Raw genomic sequence first — 21,049 nt, 5'->3', positions numbered from 1 at the left:
TGTGTCACTGCAGGCAATTATCTACCTCCTGTAACTGCTGATTTCACACATGAAAATATGATTACATACTTACCATTTATATGCCATTTCCTGTTCTCTAAAAGCATTGTAAGACTCTCCAGCTATTCATATGTGCAAAGCAGAAACAGTTGGAGAGGAATCGCCACAACTCAGGGCCGAGTACTCATAAAGGTAAGTGGATTCTGAGAGGGCAAAGCTGGCGTGGCAATGAGGAAATGTAAACATAATGTTGGCAAAGCCCCCAAGTAATTTCCCAAAACTTTCCCGGCCAGCCAGAGGGTGAAACACATGCTGGAGGCCATAACCAATGATCAAGTTAGAAAAGATGCAAGACCTGACAATTTGGGACATAATGATCCTGGCTGAATTAAAATGGAACGAAGTGATGAGAAACACTAGAAAGCGCTTCGTTATTTCTTGCTCTTGCTGGTATTTTTCCCCAAATGTCCACTAATTTTCCATGGAAACACTGTGTACTCTGGATTCTAGAATGAATTCAGGATGAATTCCTAACATGAAGAGCCCACAGAGTGAGCACGCATCTTTGGCTTTGGTAACAGAGTGGGGAGAAGGAGGCATCTGCTGTCAGTGACCATCCTTAAGCACAGGCGTGTCTCCAAAGCTAGTTAATTGATCTCTAAAGAGGGGATACAGAAATGTGACAGGTCAATTCCTGCCCGTTGCCAGCTGCACAAGAAAGGAAAGCTGTCCTTTGACAGGTTCCACAAAAGGGGAACTGTCAGCATGCTATCTGTAGGTGAAGGTAGGGGAACTGTCAGCATGGTATCTGTAGGTGAAGGTAGGGGAAAACTGTTAGAGAATCTGAGTTTAAGGGGAGCCCATAGAAAGCTTCTGATTCACAAGTACACATACATAAATACACAAGTCCAAATACATAAAGTCCACATACACAAGCTTGCAAGTGCCAAACACACATACACACACACACCCATACCATGGAGTGGGCAAGAACTAGCTATCAGGAGCACTACATATGATAGTCTCATTGTTCTCTCTACTTTATTTTTTAATAATAATAATAATAATAATTTTATTATTATTTTTGGTTTTTTGAGACAGGGTTTCTCTGTAGCTTTGGAGCCTGTCCTGGAACTAACTCTTGTAGACCAGGCTGGCCTTGAACTCACAGAGATCTGGGATTAAAGGCATGCACCACCACTGCCTGGCTCATTATTCTGTCTCTTATATGCTTTAACACATATGATCATTCTGTGTCACACTGGGCATTCCATCATCATTCATGAACATGATGATGGTGGGAAACTGTGTCGTCCGGGCCTGAGAGTCACTACCCATGGCTCCTACCCTGCTCATAGGTGAGTCTGCGTTCTAGCAGACAACATCCCCTGGGAAAAGCAGGAGAGGATCCACCTTCCCAGAGCCTTCTAGACCACTAAGGTGAGAAGGACAGACAGGAGGCAGCGGATGATTTAAGTTTGCTTGAACAGCTTCATCTGAGCACGGCGCCAGGAGTCAGTGAGGGTGCTGATTTCCTCAGGGACATGGGCTCAGTTCTATGGAGTCCAGTACCAGCTCCTACAGTGATTGCTTGTCTTCCTAAAATAGCTCTTTATGGTATAACAAACACATCTATTAAATAACCTTTGAAATCTTTTGACTAGTAGATCAGTGATTTGACATGCGTATGCTATAAAGAGTACTGTCTTGAACTATTTTTCGAATAGCTGAATAGGACCTTCTGGGCCTCGCTTAAAGGGTGGTCAAAATGCTTTATCACAGTTTTTTTTTTCTCCCTGAGAAAAATGGTAGTACACACACTCAATTGTCTAATTACTGTGTCCAAACTTTCTCAAGCACCGTGACTTTAAGTCTCAGAGGGCTTCAGTTTCCTAACAGGACCTCCGACTCTCATTATTTGTTCATGTTATTAATGAAGCTACATGCACTCTCGAGAACGGTCCCAGTTACAGAACCGATGGCTACCTCCTAGTTGCCAAATTTTCTGCTGGGTTAGTTTCAGTCACATTGCCGACACACCCTAACTTAGAAGCACAGAAACACAGTATCTGGGATAAAGCTTATTCACTGATATGGGACTGAACAGACAATGACTTCATTCACTAAGTTAGAAGAGAATTCTTAAAGAGTATAAATACGTATTAAAATCTCTGCCATTTCAATAATTTTGTGACACCTATATTTTCTCTCTCTCTCTCTACACACACACACACACACACACACACACACACACACACACCTGATAAATCAGAAACTAGAAAAGGCAGCGGGGACCTAAGCAGACTCTGTTCCTGCCCTGGAAAAGCACATTCCAGCAAAGAGCAGTACTACTCCTTCCTATCAGTCAAGCACACACAAAACCCAAGTGTGGACTAGTCATGACTCAGCAAATGTCAGGGATGGGCTACAGGAGACATAGCGGCCAAGGAAGCTAGCTCTGACATTGACGGAAGGCTAGATGGAGGATATAAGGGGCAAGAAAAAGGAGACCTGAGGGTATCTAGCAGGAGTAGCAAGAAATTGGCCTGTTTTAAAAACTCGAAGGGAGCCCCTCATGGTAGCTGTGCAGGGCCAGGGCCAGGATGTTGAAACAAGGTGGTGAAGGGCAGATTTGGAGAAGTTTTTACTGAAGGGGATATCTAAATACAATTTAATTTTCCAAGCCACTAATATATGCAGTACCAGTAATTACCATCAACAGCCATACCTATATTCTTATGTATCTCTTCAGAAGCCCATTACTGATATAATCAAGGTACTTATACCCCAGGGAAAATGCAGCCATTTGATTTTCTGAAGAAAAAAACAATAGGCCCTTATTTTTTCTTAGTTAAACCAGCTTCAGAAAGGAAAGTGTGTGTGTGTGTGTGTGTGTGTGTGTAATTACTAAATGTTATGAGAATATAGTCAAACTGTGTCTGTACTCCTTGTACTCATGTCATTCAGGCTACCACAATCATGTCAATAATTTTGTTCCACATAGTATAATGGCTAATTTTATGTCAACTTGATACAAGCTAGAGTCATCAGAGAGGAGGGAACCTCAACCGACAAAGAACCTCTCCATAAGATTAGGCTATAGGCAAGCCTGGAGTGTATTTTCTTAACTAGTGATGTCTCTGGACACCCCAGGGCACTGTGAGTGGCGACACCCATGGGTAGGTGGTCCTGGTTTCTAAAGGAAAGCAAGCTGAGCAAGTAATATGGAACAATGCAGTAAGCAGCTCCCCGCCAGGGCCTGGGCATCAGCTCCTGCCTCCAGGTTCTAACCCTTCTGAATTCCTGATCTGTCTTCCTTCAGTGATGAACAGTGATGATGAAGCTTACGACAAATAAAACTTTTCCTCCCAAAGTTGCTTTGGTCATGGAGTTTCATCACAGCAATGATCACCCTAAATAGGACAGATTCGGTACCAGGAGTGGTCCTGCTGTAGCAGATCTGACCGTGTTGCTTTAGTGGGGGAGGACTTTGGAACTTTGGGCTGGAAAACCATTGGGTGTTGAGAGCTGATAAATTAGCAGTGATTAAGAAGATACTAGTGCTGTTGAGGTGAAATCTGGGAAGTGTTTTCTCGGTTTCAGCACACAGAAATTACGTACCAGAAGTAGCCAAGGTTAGACCTCTCGCTGGCATCTGAACTCCATAATGTACGAGTATGACGAGTCTCATAGGTGATGCTAGTTTTGAAGGCATGGAAGGGTGTAGCCCAGGCTGGCCTAGAACTTCGATCCTCCTGCCTCTGCCATGAGATGACCACCAAGAACGGTAGCAGTGGTGTTGAAAAACTGGACTGAGCTGGCCTGAGCTGGCCTGAAGGAAACTGTGTGCCACAGATGGTGGAGTCAAAGAAGTGACCCAAGCCCCTTGGGGGAGTACAGATGATCATGGTAATATCCAGGTAGTTGATATTAAATTATTTATACTGCTGGAGTTTTGGTTGGTTTTGTTTAGATAGTGACTGTGCCCTGGTTGTTCCCTCTTGATAAAAGGAAGTATTTATTTTTGATTTTACAAGACTCAACAGTTGAACGACTTTAAACTTAAAAATAAAAAGGATTTTGGAGCTTTACAGAGCCTTTGTATTTTAAAAGAGAACAGATATTTTTAAGATATAATGTTTAAAGTGTTTGAATTTGTAACGCTGTGGAACTTTTTAAGTTTGCAAGATGTTTTAATGCTGTGATGTCTTTATTAATGTGTGATCTTGGAGAAGAACGAGAAAGGGACGGTTGTGGCTTAACAGTGATGGGTTTTACATGCTAAGCTGACAGGCCGTGCTGGCTAATTTTATGTTAGCTCGACAAAGGCTGGAGCTACTGTGAGGTGAGCCTCAACTAAGAAAATGTCTTCATAAGATGGGGCTGTATGCAAGCCTGTAGGGTATCTTCTTAATCAGTGATTGACATGAGAGGGCCTAGCCCATTGTGGGTGGCTTCAATCCTGGACAAGTAGTCCTGGGTTCTATAAGAAAGCAGTCTGAAAGTCGGGCAGTGGTGGCCCACACCTTTAATCCCAGCACTGGGGAGGCAGAGGCAGGTGGATCTCTGTGAGTTCGAGGCCAGTCTGGTCTACAAGAGCTAGTTCCAGGAAAGGCTCCAAAGCTACGGAGAAACTCTGTATTGAACCCCCTGTCCTCCCCAAAAGAAAGCAGGCTGAGTAAGTCATGAACAAATCGGTAAGCAGCTCTCCTTCACGGCCCCTGAATTAGCTCCTGACTCGAGGCTCCCGCCCTGCGTGATTCCTGTCCTGACCATCTTTGATGATGAGCAGTGATGTGTGGCGTAAGCCAAGTAAGCCTGTACTCTGGAGGTTGCTGTAGTCATGGTATTTTGTCACAGCAATAGTGACCCTGGCTAGGACGCATGATGAATGTATTAGGAAATAAATGAAATAAAGACACACACATGAACTGCAATACTTTGGAGCGCAGATGGACAGACAGTTTTTCAAAATGTCAGACAATGATTTAGTCTTTCTTGGCAGCACTGTCTCTGCGGCCACCACCTCTCTTAGCCTTCTTCAGATAAAACAAAGAGCCACAGACGACATGATGCTCTGTGATACACTTAAATTATGCTTTATTAATTTAAAAAAAAAAACACCGGGAGTAAGATACCAAGGTAAGAACCTGACTGATCAGAGAAATAACCAGTGACCTGCCATCTCTGCTCTTCCTCCATCTAAACGGCTGAGAACCCTGGTAAGTCCTACTTTACTACTTCCTGTCTCTCTACCTGTTCTCAGACCTCCAAAAGCTCTATGGTTAATGTCGGTCAGCTAGTGGCTAGCTCTGCCCTCTGTTTCAAAGCAAGCTTTATCGTTGGAATGCACTCAAATGATCACACAACACACTCGGTGTGGAAACACTTGTTCATCCTTCATATGGCCTTGGCTTCAACTGCCCAGCACCACAAATAAATAACATCAAAACCAAAAACAACTGAAAAGCAAAAAAAAATAAATAAATAAAACCAACAACAACAACAAACACTACACAAAAGAGCAAGTGTGTCTGTGCCTTAGGAAACTTTATCTATGACAACAGGAGATAGGCAACATTTGCTGTTGACCTCTGCTTTATGGGAACAGAAGCGAATACAAAACAGTTCCTAAATGAACAATTCTGATAATGACATAAAGCAGATTTCTAAGATGTAGTCAAGAAATGAGCACAGTGAATCCTCCAGGACTGCACCGGCTAGCTAGTCTAATACCACACTAGCCACAGGTTTATTGTTAAATGGTATTGTGAAAAATAAAATAAACAAACAAATGAATAAAACCCCCCAAACAACCCACCGCTATCTCTACTGATGCTATACAAATGATATAGGAATATTTTCAAATATTTTATTTTTAAAATATCATGTTACTATTTCTGACATGAGGTAGCAAGTTGGTCCAGATGACCCAAAACTCTCATCCAAATCTAAAATTCTAAGGCTCCAAAATGTAAATGATAATATAATCAATAATACCTGTAAGCACTTCAAAAGCAGCTAAAAACGAATTTTATGCTTTCTTTTTCCCGGTTTACCAATTTTTTTTTTGGTAGATTTTAGAATGCTGATTCTTGAAACCTGGCAATAACTGACTATTTCCCAGGCACTTTGCAATTGCTTCCTTTTAATTAAGTATGAATTGGTACAGCATGTAAAATCTGAAAAGTAAAAAAGGATGCTTTAGGCAACTCATATGTTTTAAAATTAAAATGAGTCAACTAGCATGAAGCCATAGTTTACTTTTACATGGCAGCCAGTGAATATCTTGATTGAGTATTCATGCAGTGCTATCAGTAAGTACATATCCATTATACCTATTAGTATATATACCTACTATAGATCAAAAAACATACTTGATATATAATAAGCTGTATGTGCTCATTCATTAACTGAGTGTCTGAACAGAAAAAGTGCCTGGGTTCAAAATCTCGGTCTTCCATTTACTAGCTATGTGAACTTGGGAAGACATTACTGAATCTTTCTGTGTCTTCTTTGCTGATTGGTAAATTCGGAATACAAAATAGTACTATATGAAGTATTATAAGAATACAATTTGCCAGGCGGTTGTGGCAGATGTGTTTAATCCCAGCACTCAGGAGGCAGAGACAGGCAGATCTCTATGAGTTCGAGGCCATCTTGGTCTACAGAGCAAGTTCCAGGACAGGCTCCAAAGCTACAAAAAAAGCCTGTCTCCACCCTCCCCCCCCAAAAAATTAAAAAATAATAAAATAAAAACCAATTCGATGTTACTTACAAAACACTGCCTCTTCCATTGTCAAATTCTACAAAAGGTAATGTTCCTAACATTATTTTCATTTGCACCTTCTCTTTACTAAGTAGGTATATTTAAGTAGAAATATCGTGTGATCTAGGGCAGAAAAGGTCTCCTGCCAAAGAATGGTGTACTACTGATAAGGCAGAATTCTTTTAATATTCTACCAGAAGGCTTCTTGCATTCAAAACAGAAAAGAAAAACAAAACAAAACGAAAAGGTTTGGATACGTAAAGCAAGTTGCTCCATCTGCTCTGGAAAGAGTCACTGGTGGGGATGGTGAGGGTGACACACGTTTGCAGAACACTGAAAATAAAAACAGAAGTAAAAATTCCTCAAGTTTTCAATTGTTTTGATAATCAGTTTAAACAGATGCAGTATTCAATGTGTGTATTCTACACTTATGGAGCATTTACGAGGTCCCAGGTCTCGAGAAACCGTATTTCAGATGTCACTTAGACAGGAAACTCCTATCACAGAGGTGAGCCACACCTCCCTCATCCGGACACGTGGGTGGGATACTTCAACAAGACCTTGAGAGACAGATGAGAGTCAGATGAGCCCAGCTATAGATCCTGTGGTGATATCCAAGCCTTGGAGAGAAGACCTTGACTAGAGGTCATAAACCCCTGAAGGGTTTCCCTCGGTAGGTGGCCATATAAAGCTGACCTGACAGAGGTATGTGAACTAGAGATATTAAGTAACAACGCACGTTGTGGAGAGGGTAGCTTCTGAGACTGAGGGAACCTGACAAGCTCTTGAGGGTGACACAGATATTAATTACTTCCACCCTGGAGGTGCCAAGCTCGCAACAGATCCAAATCCAAGAAACACTCACCATACGCCTATCAGAACTACTTAGTAAAGGGAATCCAGCCACACGCTTCCCTTGCCATCTCTCTAAAAGGCTTCAATAAATGTTTTCCACCAGGGATAACTGATTGACCCTTTCATAGTCCATTGTGATCTACCCAGACTGAGCTCTTGAGCTGGTTATCATTGTTTTTCATGCTCAAAGAGTCTTGTGACATACTGCTTGGGTTTTAGAGTTAAACTTTCCTAGTTAGGTTACCTTTAAAACACTCTCTCAAGACCAATTTTCACATCTGTAAAACAGGAATGACCATAGCACCTACTGTCTGAAACTGTCAAAAGACGAAGAGAGATCGAACACTTAGCATAGTGTCTGGCACATAGGAATTGGGTAAGTACTACAGTTATAGAAACATCAACCCACTACTGGGCATACATATTAAAGGAAAGAATTATGTTCGGAAGATATGTGTACACATGCTCACTGCAGCTCTATTCCCGATAAGTGAAAAATGAAAAGAACGTAAGAGTTTATCAAATAATGAATACATTGCATGGTGGTACTTGCACTTGATAGAATATCATCCATTCATAAAAATATTAAACCATGTTACTTGTGACAGTTGGGATGATAGAGACGTATGTTCAGCGAGGGAAGAGGCACAGAAAGAGATCCACAGGATCTTGCCCATATATGCAACGTATTGATTTTGATCTCGGAGCTGCAAAGAGAGGGTGAGTTGGGGGAAGAGGTTGATCACCAGGCCCTGAATTACAACCAGATGGAAACAAAGGGCTCTAGGTATCACCTCACAGAACAGTGATGACAGAAAATAATTACTTGCTGCACATTTTAAAAAATCTAGAAGGATTTAAAATAATTTTACCACAAACATGACAGGTGGCTGAAAATGTAAGTGTGATTAACCTATTTAGACATTACCCAATGTGTGCATATATCACACGCTGCCTAGGACCCCAGATGTATGCTCCGGTTCTCTATCTGTGCACTAGTTAAAATTAAAGTGCTGTGTCTGCCGTGGTGTTTGGGAGAGATTAGTACAAAGACAGCTTACAAAGGATGCTGTGGAGAGAGCCTGCCATGGGGAGGCACAGGAAGGGATACGGTCCGGAGGTTGAGGGAGGATCTGAAAGGACCAGAAAACATAAAAAAGGCCCAGCAAGGGACCTGAGAAGAAGGTGAAACTGAAATAAGGGGTAAGTCATTGGTGATCCCCAAGATTCCAACAGCGAATCATCAACAGTCTGAAACAGGCAGGTCAGGAAGTTGGTGAAACCGAGGTTTGCAATTTGCAATCACACAATCTTAGAAGATAGATGCCGCGTTTGAAAGACGGAAGTTTTCAAGCTTAAGATTAGGAAAAGATCATTTAATTAAATTCCCTAGTTTGTGGATTGGGAGATAGCCCTGAGACAGAACACTTAAGGTTCTAGGCTCAATCCTTAGCACACTAATAAGATTAAATGAAAATCCCCACTCTGATTCTGAAACTTCCTTTTCAGCCTACAAGCGCAGAAAAGCCTCTATTCCACGAAAACATTCCATCCCTATGCATCCTTGTATCCACTCAGGTAAGTCCACCTCCTATCACCAACAGGATGATCTCGACCAGAGGTCAGGACTCAACTATCTTTTCTGATTAACCATCTGCCTTGTGAGGTGGGGAGCAAGACCAGGTATTGCCTTCCTTTTCATGTCCCATTAGGACTCAGGACTTCAGTCTTCCTGCCCAAAGCACCTATTCCACATTACAATTTCAAAAATTTTCCACAGCTAATTGGGAATGGAAATAACCCAATGTCCTTTTACTGCCAAATGGATGATGAAAATGTGGTCGTATACACAGTGGAATACTATCCAGCTGTAAAATAAAATAAAATCTGGAGATAAATGGATGGAACTAAGAAAAATACTGAAAGGAGAAGAAGATCAATACAGAAGGAGAGGGAGGAGGGAGGGGAAAACAGCACTAAGGATGCTTGAAAAGACCATGAGAAAACATATTGTTTCTTATTTACCTAAAATTACATATAATACATAGAAGTCTAAACATATGTATATCTTAAAATGGGTTATGCCATTTGAGCCGATAATGTTCCCTCCCAAGAGACTAGTTTAAAAAACTCTAGTAACAAGCACGAGAAATCACCTTTTGGTTGTTCATCAGGACTGACCAAGAGATTTGTAGAACAATATAGGCTACTGCTGCTGGCCTTGGCGTCCTTCCAGAAGGTGAAGGTAAGTCCTTATTGCTAAAGACACCATGTGCTTCATACACAAGACTTAGAGGAGTTGAGCTGGATATGATGTGAAAGCCAGAGAATTAATATTTGTCATCCAGACAGGTTCAATGCAAGCAAGAAAGAAAGTAACCAACAGCTATACTCAGCTATGATGGCTATGAACCCCAACAATACCAACATGGTAAGATAACCCCAATGTTGCAATAGTGGTAACCACTATCTTGACTGTAAACAATAACTATATAATTGGACTTAAAATCCATCACCGGAAGATCATGCCTGAAGCTGGAAACCTGGCGAACTATCCAGGGCTCGTGAAGTTATGGATTTTAGAGGAAACCCTACTGCCATCACTTTACCAGTCAGGCAAAGGATTATAGAGACCCAAGGACTGCTGAAAGAAAATGAATTATTCAGCCCCAAGGATGACTCTGACTGGGTAACAGTCACAATTAAAGAAAAGTGGCCATCTATTTAATAGGGAGTGAAGAAGGGGCCGTGGAAGAGTTTGGAGGGAGGAAATTAAAGAAGGAAATAACATAATAATATTTTAATTAAGAAAAAAATCTCGGGGGCTGGAGAGGTGGCTCAGCGGTTAAGGAGCATTGCCTGCTCTTCCAAAGGTCCTGAGTTGAATTCCCAGCAACCACATGGTGGCTCACAACCATCTGTAATGAGGTCTGATGCCCTCTTCTGGCTTGAAGGCATACACACAGACAGAACATTGTATACATAATAAATAAATAAAAAAAATTTAAAAAAAAAGAAAAAAAATCTTCATGGCTAGAAACAAGTTTGAGTGAAAAATAATGATAATATATTAGTGACTTTAAAGTCCCCAAAGGATATGTTTTCAGAGTTTTCATACCATTGCACGTGTTGTTTACTGGTAATGTTTAAACAAAAATGGTTCAAAATGTTTGAAATCTTTCTCAAACCCCTCATAAAATACTTTCTTATGAATAACATTGGAGGTTGTTGATCCCCAACGGATATTTAAATGAATGCCTAATTAAACCCCACCGTATGCTGCGGGTCGAAGCTCTTGCGTTTCTTATTACTTAACCCAAGAAGTCTGATTAGGAAAGGGGCCTTGCCAGGGTAATGGGTGTTTCCTAGGTGACATAATTAAAGGGAGAATATTGCTGAGAACACGTGTGCCACTGGCAATATGCTGTCCTTGTCAGTACACGCGACACCTTCGTGGAGGGCAAAGCAGCCCAGCTCTTAAACGAGGATTCTTTTGTGGGTCTCGCTAGACTCCCTCAGCAGCATCACCATTGTCACTATCTACAATCTGCAGGCACAAACCCCAAACCTCACACGGACATTCAATAGTGCAGCCTCTGACTCCTACCCTGTGCCCAGTTTACTTTTTATGGCTTTAATAAGCATCATGACAAACACAATTTAGAGTGGACGGGGCTTATTTTAGCTGACTGGTTATACTCCATCATCAGGAGACTTCATGGCAGGGCACTGGGGGCAGGAACTGAAGAAGAGACCGTGGAGACATGTTGCTTACTGGCTTGCTTCCTCAGCCCCTGCTCAGCCAGCTTTCTTATAAAATGCAGAAGCACTTCCCTAGGCTTGGCTCTCTTATATCAATCATAAATTAAGGCTAGCCTTATCTACACAGGGAGCTGAAGGACAGTCAGGACAGACAGAAACTGTCTAAAAAAGTTTTCAATTATTTAAAATGTCAGGGATATGTGATGGAGGAAGGTCATTGGCTAATAAAGAAACTGCCTTGGCCCATTTGATAGGCCAGCCTTTCAAACAGAAACAGAACAGAATGCTGGGAGGAAGAGGAAGTGAGCTCAGACTCGATGGCTCTCCTCTCTGGGGCAGACACGATGAAGCTCCGACCCAGCATGGACGTAGGCTAGAATCTTCCTGGTAAGCGCACCTCGTGGTGCTAAGATTATTAGAAATGGGTTAAGAGGCTGAAACTAATGGGCCAGGCAGTGTTTAAATGAATACAATTTGTGTGTCGTTATTTTGGGGCATAAGCTAGCCAGGCGGCTGGGAGCCGGGCTGTGGGAAGAGGCCCACAGCTCCTTCAATAGATATGGACCCTGCAAATTTTAAAGTTTTGTCCAAATTGTATGTTATTTGATTTTCAGATCCCTGATTGCATTGGAAGGGTTAAAAAAAAATGCCCGTGCTTAAGTTAGTTATTTAGCATAGTAACACCATTTCTCCAAATTTAGCTTTTAATGAATATGGTCTGTTTGGAGTGCGGGGGGCTACACAAAAACGAAATAAATTCTGCAAGCAAACCTGTTTTCTTTCTTCTAATTATTCTTGGCAAGTTGCATGCATTGTATGCAATGAACCTGGCTTTTGTGCATCCTCACAGATAAGCAAACACCTATAAGCACTGAACTGCAATACGCTCCACTATGGTTTATTTAAAAACAAATTATCCAGTCATATAATATAATGCCTTTATATATCATGAATACTTTGTAGAGTGGAAAAGCTGCTCTAGTAGGAAATATCTGGTTGTTTATATAAATAATAACATGATTTACACCACACATTATTATATCTGTCATCTTCTAATGATCTATCTCTCTCATTCTATTAATTTATCATTTATTCGTCTGTGGATCATCTATATTTCTAGCCATCAACTGCCTATCTATCTACAGTCTGCCTATCATCTATCTTTATCCCATAAACCTTGAGGCATCCTCATCAGCAGGATTTTCATATTGATGTCCAAGACATGACAAGCACAACACACAACGTCCCACAATTAGATTTTTCTTTCTTACAGTTGTCTGAGTGAATCAATCCCTTCATATAGCATGGAGGTTTTCAGCTTCTAAACTGTTTCTGACATAAAAAGGGACAGATTACTAAACAGTAAGATGTATCTTGAAACTTTTACTTACAGCAAATTCATAGGATATCGAAATGGCAAACAATCCCAAGAGGATGAAATCTTGCGCTCAGGTTGAAATCTCACACCAAAGTTTCATTGGCTGCCTATTATGTAGACCACTCTGAACTTCTGATGACGAATATTGGGGTTAACCAATGTCAGAGTGACAACTCAGCCTCAAGAACATCAGAAAAACAGAAACGCATTCAATGCGAGCATGAATGTTTTAGCAAATGAATCTTCTATTGACCAAATTTGATTTTCTCTGCTTCTAGAGATGGAGCTGCATCTGGCAAACTGGCTATGAAAATGAACTTTTTATTTTGAGAAATAGAAAAGAAACAACTTCGCATATACTGCAATCAGATCTCAGCTCCAAGCACAGGGACATTCGTTTAGAATGATTCTCTGTATTTGTAGAATCTCTAGGTTAGTTTTTCCCAAAGGTGTGAGTAGATTACAAGCGAGAACACAGGATATGATTTGCATACTTAATACTCATAGATGAAGGAGTTGTTTGTTTTCTTTTGGAGAGTGGATGGAGGGGAATCTAGTGCCACTTTTAAGTAGCTGTTTGGTCTGGAATTTGCTACGCAGTCCTGGCTGTCCTTGGACTCCTGATCTTTCTGTCTTGGCCCCGCAAGTGAGGGGACAGCACCTCCATGTCCCACCTAAGGACTGCCTCTTGAGGTACAGGGCATGACTTTCTTCCTAAGCTCACTAGCAGTCAACAGTCAGAGACATCCTTTCCAGATAAAAACACACACTGAGTTTTCCTTTTAGCCTTTCAAGACTCACATGCCTGAATTATCGATGTATGTTTTATAAGCTGTGTTCATCTTTTAAAGTCTCTAGCAAAACTGGCCTTAGATCCTAAAACCTTACTTTGAGTTTATAAAGATTTGAGATCTGAACAGGCTGTTGGAACCACCCATGCTCAGTTCCAAGCAACCTCCAGTTTTATTTTTTTCTATATGATCCTGGTTTTCAAAACAACCTTAGATGTAATAAATACTAATCAAAATTATAATAGTAATCATAAAGAAATGCAAAGTTGTTTGGAATACTTTCTAAGGGTAGCCATGTGCTAAGTGAAAAAGTTGGGTGTTGAACTCAGGTCTTTCTGAATCCTAAACCTTGCCTTTTACACTCTATTTCCAACCGTGTGTCGGTCATAGATTGTTTCATACTGCAGAAACTGACTTTGGGTAACACTGTATAAGCTCTGTACCCTGATATTGAAGATGGGCACTGGAATGAATCAAGGTTTTTATCCTAAGCTGTTTTCCCTGTCCCTCTTCCTCTCTCTTCCTTTTTCTTTACTAAAAAATAAAAAAGTTTTTATTTCATTTGTTTTGCTGGCATGCATGTCTATGTGTCATGTGCATGCCTAGAGCCCTCAGAGGCCAGAAGAGGGCATTGAATCCCTGTAAATGGACTTACAGGTACTTGTGAGCTGACACAGGTTCTGGGAACCAAACAGCAAGTATCTTGGAAGAGAAGCCAATGCTCTTAATTACAGAGCTACCTCTTCAGACCACTCTCCTCTTCTGTCTTAAAACTGTGCATGCATGTGTGCACGCATTCATTTGTATTATGTGTGCATGTACTATGTCAATGTGTATGTGTTGTGATCTGTCTCTTTCTGTGTGTATGTGTTTGTCTGTCTCTGTCTATTTGTCTGTTTCTTTTTCTGTGTATGAGTGTATGTTTATGTATGTTGTGTGTCTGTCTCTCTCTCTGTGTTATGTCTCTCTCTGTGTGTATGTTTGTTATGTCTGTCTGCGTTTATTTGTATGTGCGTCAGTCTGCACTCTCTCTGAGCATGTCTGTCTCTCTCTATGAGTATCTGTCTTTGTCTCTTTGTGTGTATGTCTGCCCCCCCCATATACGTAGTTGTGCACCCATGAAGAGCTTCCCAGAATTTTTTTGTCTTTATATGCCATCTCACTGTAAAAGTTGGGATTATAGACATGGGCTAATGTGTCCAGCTTTGTAATGGTTGTGTGGATTTGAACTCTCGCCCTCATGTTTATGTGGAAGGTATTTTACTCACTGGGGTGTCCCCCAGTCCTGCCCTAAACCCTACTTTTCCTAATTGAGTGAACAAGTCTAGGATTCAGTCAGGTAAACGCACTTGTGATATAACAAAGCTGAAGTTAATATTTTATGCTTTAACTTTTAAGCTTTAATATGAGGGATGCTATAAAATAAAAAGAAATTGGTAATTCTTCCACTACTAAAATGAATTATGAAATACATTTTTAAAGATACATTCTCAAGGATTCAGCTTCATCATCCACTATGGTTAATTATGATAATATATAATTGTAAGCATTTTCAATTTTAGTTAAAATTATTTCCAATTAAATTATTGGGTGTATTTTCAAGTTTAATACACAGCAGAATATATAGGAGCAAAAATATGTGGAAGTTTGGTTTTAAAACCAAACAGAATGAATTCGCACTGAGCTTTGAAAGTAGGCACTGAACCCACTCTCTGGAATAAATCAAAGAGTAGGCAGAAAACAGACAGTACGGACATCTATTTTAGCAAGCGAAGTGGAATAAATTTACCAAGCCAATCACGGTATAAAAAATGCAGCTGAAGATGCAGAGAGAAAACATGCAATGTTGATCATGAACACATTTCAATGCACGAGACCAGAAAGCACTTTTGTCCTCGGTGTGAATAAACAGTCAGACCACGCTGCAGCTGCAGCATCTAAACTCGAGGAAGGCCAGTTTACAAAGGGATTTATTAAATTGGTGTGATTTCCCAGTTTCACACATCCAGTGTCTCTTTCATAAAGTAGAATGTACAATTTATCTTGATAAAAATGACATTTCTCTCATTGTATTCAATCAGATAGCAAATGTCCTTTATGAGAGATGTGCTTATAAAAGAGCACAGTGCTAGGATGCCCCGCAGCTCAGGCTCTGAATAGACACAGCTCATCCTCTGTTATGATGCCCTCTGTGTCGAGTATTCTTTGTAAAGAAGGTTCCATGCAAAGGAAATACGTCTCTCTCTGTATAATATGTCACAGAGATTTCTTTGTGAGAAGTCACTTGTTGCTAAATCCATCCATCTATCCATCCATTCATCTGCCCCTCCACCCATCCATCCATTCATTTCTTGATCCATCCATCTATCCATCCATTCACCCACCCATCCATCCATCCATTGACCCATCCATCTACCATCCATCCATCCATCCATCCATCCATCCATCCATCCATCTCTCCATCCATCTATCCACCCACCAAACCACCCATTCATCGACCTATCCATCTACCCATCCATCCATCCCTTCATTCATCCACCCACCCACCCATCCATTGATCCATCCATCCATCCATCCATCCATCCATCCATCCATCCAATATTTATAAACCTCCACAGTCTCTAATGAAATAATGGAAAGAAAATATATCTGAAAACTTAGTATTCAAAATTTCATATTAAAATCTTATTTCAGGGTTGGAGCAAGGAACTGTCCCTGACAGCTACACATAGTTGTTGAAAACAGGAAAGAGGGCGAACAAACTTAGTCATGGTTCTTAACGAAGGTTCCAAGCCCAAATCTCCACAAAATGAGGGCAGAGTACAAAGAAAGATCAAGAGAGAAAGTGACAATACAATTCTTTAAGAAGTGACTGACCACTTGACCAAACCCACAAGACTGCGTATCTCCAATGTCATAAATGAACTGCAATGCAAGCCCACAAGGACGTACATCATGTGTACCCCTGCTGGGGTTGGTACCTCCTGTAAGGGGAGAAGAGGAACTTGCAGGCACAAAGACTGACTTGTGTGAGTGGGATCATATTCTGCTTTCCTGGTGATTGTAAACCTTTCAGTTAGGGGCCCTGAATTGTGGTGACCCCAGATGACGTCCAGGTTGTCAGGAAACTCTGAGACTTAAACAGCAGCCACTTTAAGGCTAGGGAAATCAGGTACTTATGAAGCTCTGTAGAGTGTGGGGGAATCGTTAGGGCAAAGACTTTGGGTGTGAAAGCCCAGGATTAAATAAAGACAAGTCAGTTTTTAAGTAAAGTGATCTTGTGTATTTTCACTTTTGAGTCATTTTCTCACTGTGTAGACTGGCTCCTGACCTGGAACACTCTATGTAGACCAACTTGGCTTTGAACAAGGAGACCAGGTTGAAATTAAAGGTATGCACCACCACGCCCAGCTATTAAATGTCATGCCAGTCCATGACTCAGACCCTGTCTGAAGCTAAGACAACTCTCCACGGTGTGAGCTGGCAAGGAAATCCATCCTCTCTTTAACCAAAACTGTAGCATGATAACTATAGTGCCATCCTGGATCATCCCATTTCTAGAGCTGTTCTTCAAGGGAGGTCTCAGGACAAACAAATTCACCTCCTCTTGGAGCTTGTTAAAAACGCACACCCATGAGCTCAGCCTGCACTGTTGTATGCCTAGCAACCACAGGCCCACATGAGAAATTGGAAGCTTGATAAACCACAGGAACTACTTTCTAGATTAGACCATGACTGAGAGACATTCTGAGAGTAAAAGCTGGCAAACTAAGGGGCAGGTTTTACATTTCTGGTTTAGCAGTTTGGATGACAATGAAGTGCTTAATCTGAGAATAAGATTTGAGCTAAATCCTGATATAATCAAAACTTTCACTTCGAAGAATCAGAGGTCAAGGGAAACTACAGAGCAGAAACCCAGGGAGAGGTGACTGTAAGCTCAGTAAGAGGGCAGAATTTGCCAAGTCTCACAGTCTCCAGGGCCATTCACTCTGTCTGCATCTAATATGTAGTATAAGATTCGTTCTGAGTGACGGCCCTCACCATCAGTGAAGTCTTCTCAACTCTGGTTCCGTCTCCTCTTTGGGTATTGCCGCCGTGCCATCTGCCACACCTTCCCTGGCATCACTGGGATCACGGCAATAGTTGAGATGTTTGCGACTGTGTGCGTGTTATATATTTAATGACTGCTCCTTTCTAATCACAACTTCTAGTGTGTTTTCAAAGATTTATTATTTTATAGTAAAGCCATTGTTTTTATCCAACTTTATTTTATTGTTTAATATTCTAATGATAAAGAAAGGAGTTCGGAGGATGTGAGATGGCCCATTTACTGAATATGGTGGGTTGAGAGATGTGTGTGTGTGTGCGCGCGCGCGCACACGAGAGAGAGAGAGAGAGAGAGAGAGAGAGAGAGAGAGGAAGAAGATACTTGTCTGCCCACTCTCCTCAAACTGAACAACATCAAGTAAGTAATTGTGAAAACACTATTAGATTTTATTATTACATTATACTTTATAACTCTTCCTAAAATGCTCACCACTTTGAAACCTATAGTTTGCTTTAAAAAAATATGATATGGTATGCCAAAATGCATGTCTCATTTTGAACACAGATCTATTGGCAAAAGCGCATTTTGAAACAGTTCATCTTGGCTCCATGACACTCCAATAAGACTTTAAAGCGTGAAGCACTTACTTCTCAGATGTTTCAAAATCAAGCAAAAGGGGTTTAACAAGTCACTGATTGGCTGAATACTGACCTCTGGACCACTTGCTATTGCAGGCCCAGCTTTGGGGATGGGCATTTCTGCTTCCCAATGGATTTTTCTTTGCCTTTACAATGCAACTAGGTGTCCTGCCTCTTGCCTCAGGTGGCGCTAACACAGCCTTGAACTATGGGGGAGTTTGTGCTTTGGGTGACAGACCCAGAGAGTGCGTGATCCTCCTAGTACAAGCTGAAAGGCGAAAATCCTGGACAGCATCCAAACCTCCATGGGAGACCTCTGAAGAGTCAAGCTCCCATGATGCCCAGGGAAGATTTGCAAGCCCACCCATGTTCTTACCCACGCTGATTCTCTCTCTATGCTTCTTTATATTTCATTATTTTACTTTTTGAGACAGAATCTTACTATGTTGTCCAGTCAAGATGCAATCTTATCCTTCTATATCATGTAAGAAGGCCCAATCTTAATTTGTGGGATCATTTTCCCAGTAAACAGGCATTTTCAAGTCCTGGTCTTTGTTGTATAAGTAACACAAACAGGAAGGTAGTTAACGAACATAGTCAGCAATACCAACCCCTTCTGACCTGCTCTTACTCATTTAACTTAGATGTTCTCTGGCCTTTCTTTGCCTCCCAACAGAGCGTTCGATGAAAGGAGGAGAATGGCGATTGAGGCACGGGTTCCAGCATTTCTACTGCCTTTCTTAACAGATTTAGATCACAGTGGACACACCTGTGCTAATAAATGTGAATTTGTACAACATGAAAAGAAAATAGAGAGTGGATGCTATGTCATCTATTGCTTCTGTTCGACACTTAACCTTGCATCCAATACTTCAGAGAGTCCTGAAAACAGCATTTGCCTGACCTGACGTTCCAGACTGGCAAGAACGATTACCACATGTGAACTCCATCTTGGTCAAAATCTGCACAGGTAACTATGGAGTTAAAAAACAGACTTTAAATTCAGCAGCCTATTAATATCTCTGGAGCTAAAGAGTAGAAATAGATCACACTATTAAAAGGAGAAAAGTCCTTCACATAGTGCATCTCAGGAGGACACTGTAGAAGTGGGTTCTATAAGGGGTTTTACCTTTGACGATCACGCTTTCATTTTTCTTGCTTCCAATCCAGAAGGAGATACAAGCTTCAAGTTGCCGCCGTTGCTGATATTGGTATGCGGATGTCACTCCTGGTATGTGATGCTCAACTGCTCTGAGAGATAACAAATGCAATAATTAGACATGATGACTCACTGGAAACAGAAACACACTGAGGACTGAGCTCATAAAAATGACACCAGCAGCCATTAAATCCAATGGTGTGAGACGAAGAGTTGCATAGGAAATCTCTGTGCCGGGTCTTGTGATGATATTTTTATGCATCTCAGAAAATCAAATCAACCAGGAAAAAAGTATGCCACTATTATAAATAGGTTTGATATTGTACAAAATGCTTGTCTATAACTATCACTTATATTCTCTTTAAAAAGAAATAACACAAGATTGGAAGAGATGACTCAGTGGTTAAGGGCACATTCTGTTGGTATGGAGGACCCAAATTCTGTTCATAGTACCCCCACCCCACATCTGAAGGCTCATAGCTGTCTGGAATGCTAGCACCAGGGATGTGATACCTCTAACCTCTGCAGGCACATGCACTTGTGCGCGTGCGCGCGCACACACACACACACACACACACACACACACACACATGCACACATCCCAACACACACAACTGAAAATAATAAATATAAATCTTTAAAAAGTAATAAGGTACAAATATCAAACATATGATTTTGTAAGGTACAATACATGCATACAATTGTAGTCATTCCCTGGCAACTGCATGTTTTCTTAATACTGCAACCAACCAACCATGGTTAAAAATCGACATTGCTTCCATTGTGGTCTCTTTGACCTCACAGCGGGGCCCAACATGACATACTATTCCTTAGTGAGCAACCATGGGCTCGGTGATGCCTAAGCCGAGCCATTCACAGGATTATCAACGATGCTTTCTTAGAAAGTGACAAAGTAGAAACTATATCTGGCCATACTGTGAGAGGGAGGCTGCCTCAGATCACAACACAGGCTGTGTGGGGCCATGAGTCTCCTTTCTAGCAGGTCACAGAAGGAAGGATTCACCACACAAATGACCCCATGTTTCAAAGTGCTAGGGGACACCGACATCTGTTTCTGCTGTTTGGTGATGTTGTTTCAAGCAAGATAATTCTGTGTGCCCTGGTAGCATATAAAAATATTTTTAGAAGAGAAAGGGAAAAGTAAATTGAAGCAATACATAGAAATTCAGTCAGATTAACAACTGAGATTAAAAATGCAACTATTGTTTTAATCTAATTAAGGTAAGTGTTTTAACACGGAGTTTGTGTTTCAGAAGACGGCATCAAGATCTTGGAGGTGATCTATTTTGATCACTTCCTCAAAGAGTTTTCAAAGGCAAAACCATGCCACCATGACTAGCTGTGCACCACCATCCCAGCTACGACATCTCTGGACTCTGAAGGTGCTCCCAGTTGATTCTGCGGCCAGGCACGCTGCCACCAGGCACGCTGCCACCAGGGACGCCGCTGGCTGTTCACATCTTCACGGCACAGATGAGGAAAGAGTCCAGAGGACTGACTTGCTCCAGGCCTTTGCTTCTTGGTGTGAGCACTCATTCTAGAATGCAGAACTGTTTCTCTGGTACTCTTACCTTTTCTCTACCCCGAGAGACCCTATTTTCCTCCCCCCAAATATTTTTGTTTTGATC

The 21,049-nt window shown here is 41.3% G+C and overlaps 1 protein-coding gene across 5 annotated transcripts in view; it reads right to left on the bottom strand.

Moving 5' to 3' along the window:
• LOC121434631 (disks large-associated protein 1) overlaps positions 1-21,049 on the bottom strand; it is a 684,271-nt gene that overhangs the window by 499,872 nt on the left and 163,350 nt on the right. For all 5 annotated transcript variants that reach the window (XM_041633553.1, XM_041633552.1, XM_041633551.1 and 2 more), the window contains exon 2: positions 19,371-19,492. The gene's annotated coding sequence lies outside the window, so the exon portion shown is untranslated. The remainder of the gene's footprint in view (positions 1-19,370; positions 19,493-21,049) is intronic.

The sequence above is a fragment of the Microtus oregoni genome, unplaced genomic scaffold (assembly GCF_018167655.1).
Source record: "Microtus oregoni isolate MIOR12 unplaced genomic scaffold, Mior012 000044F_ref0000062, whole genome shotgun sequence".
NCBI lineage: Eukaryota > Metazoa > Chordata > Mammalia > Rodentia > Cricetidae > Microtus > Microtus oregoni.
Note: the sequence above shows the minus strand (reverse complement) of the source record. Positions and strands in the feature narration are given on the sequence as shown.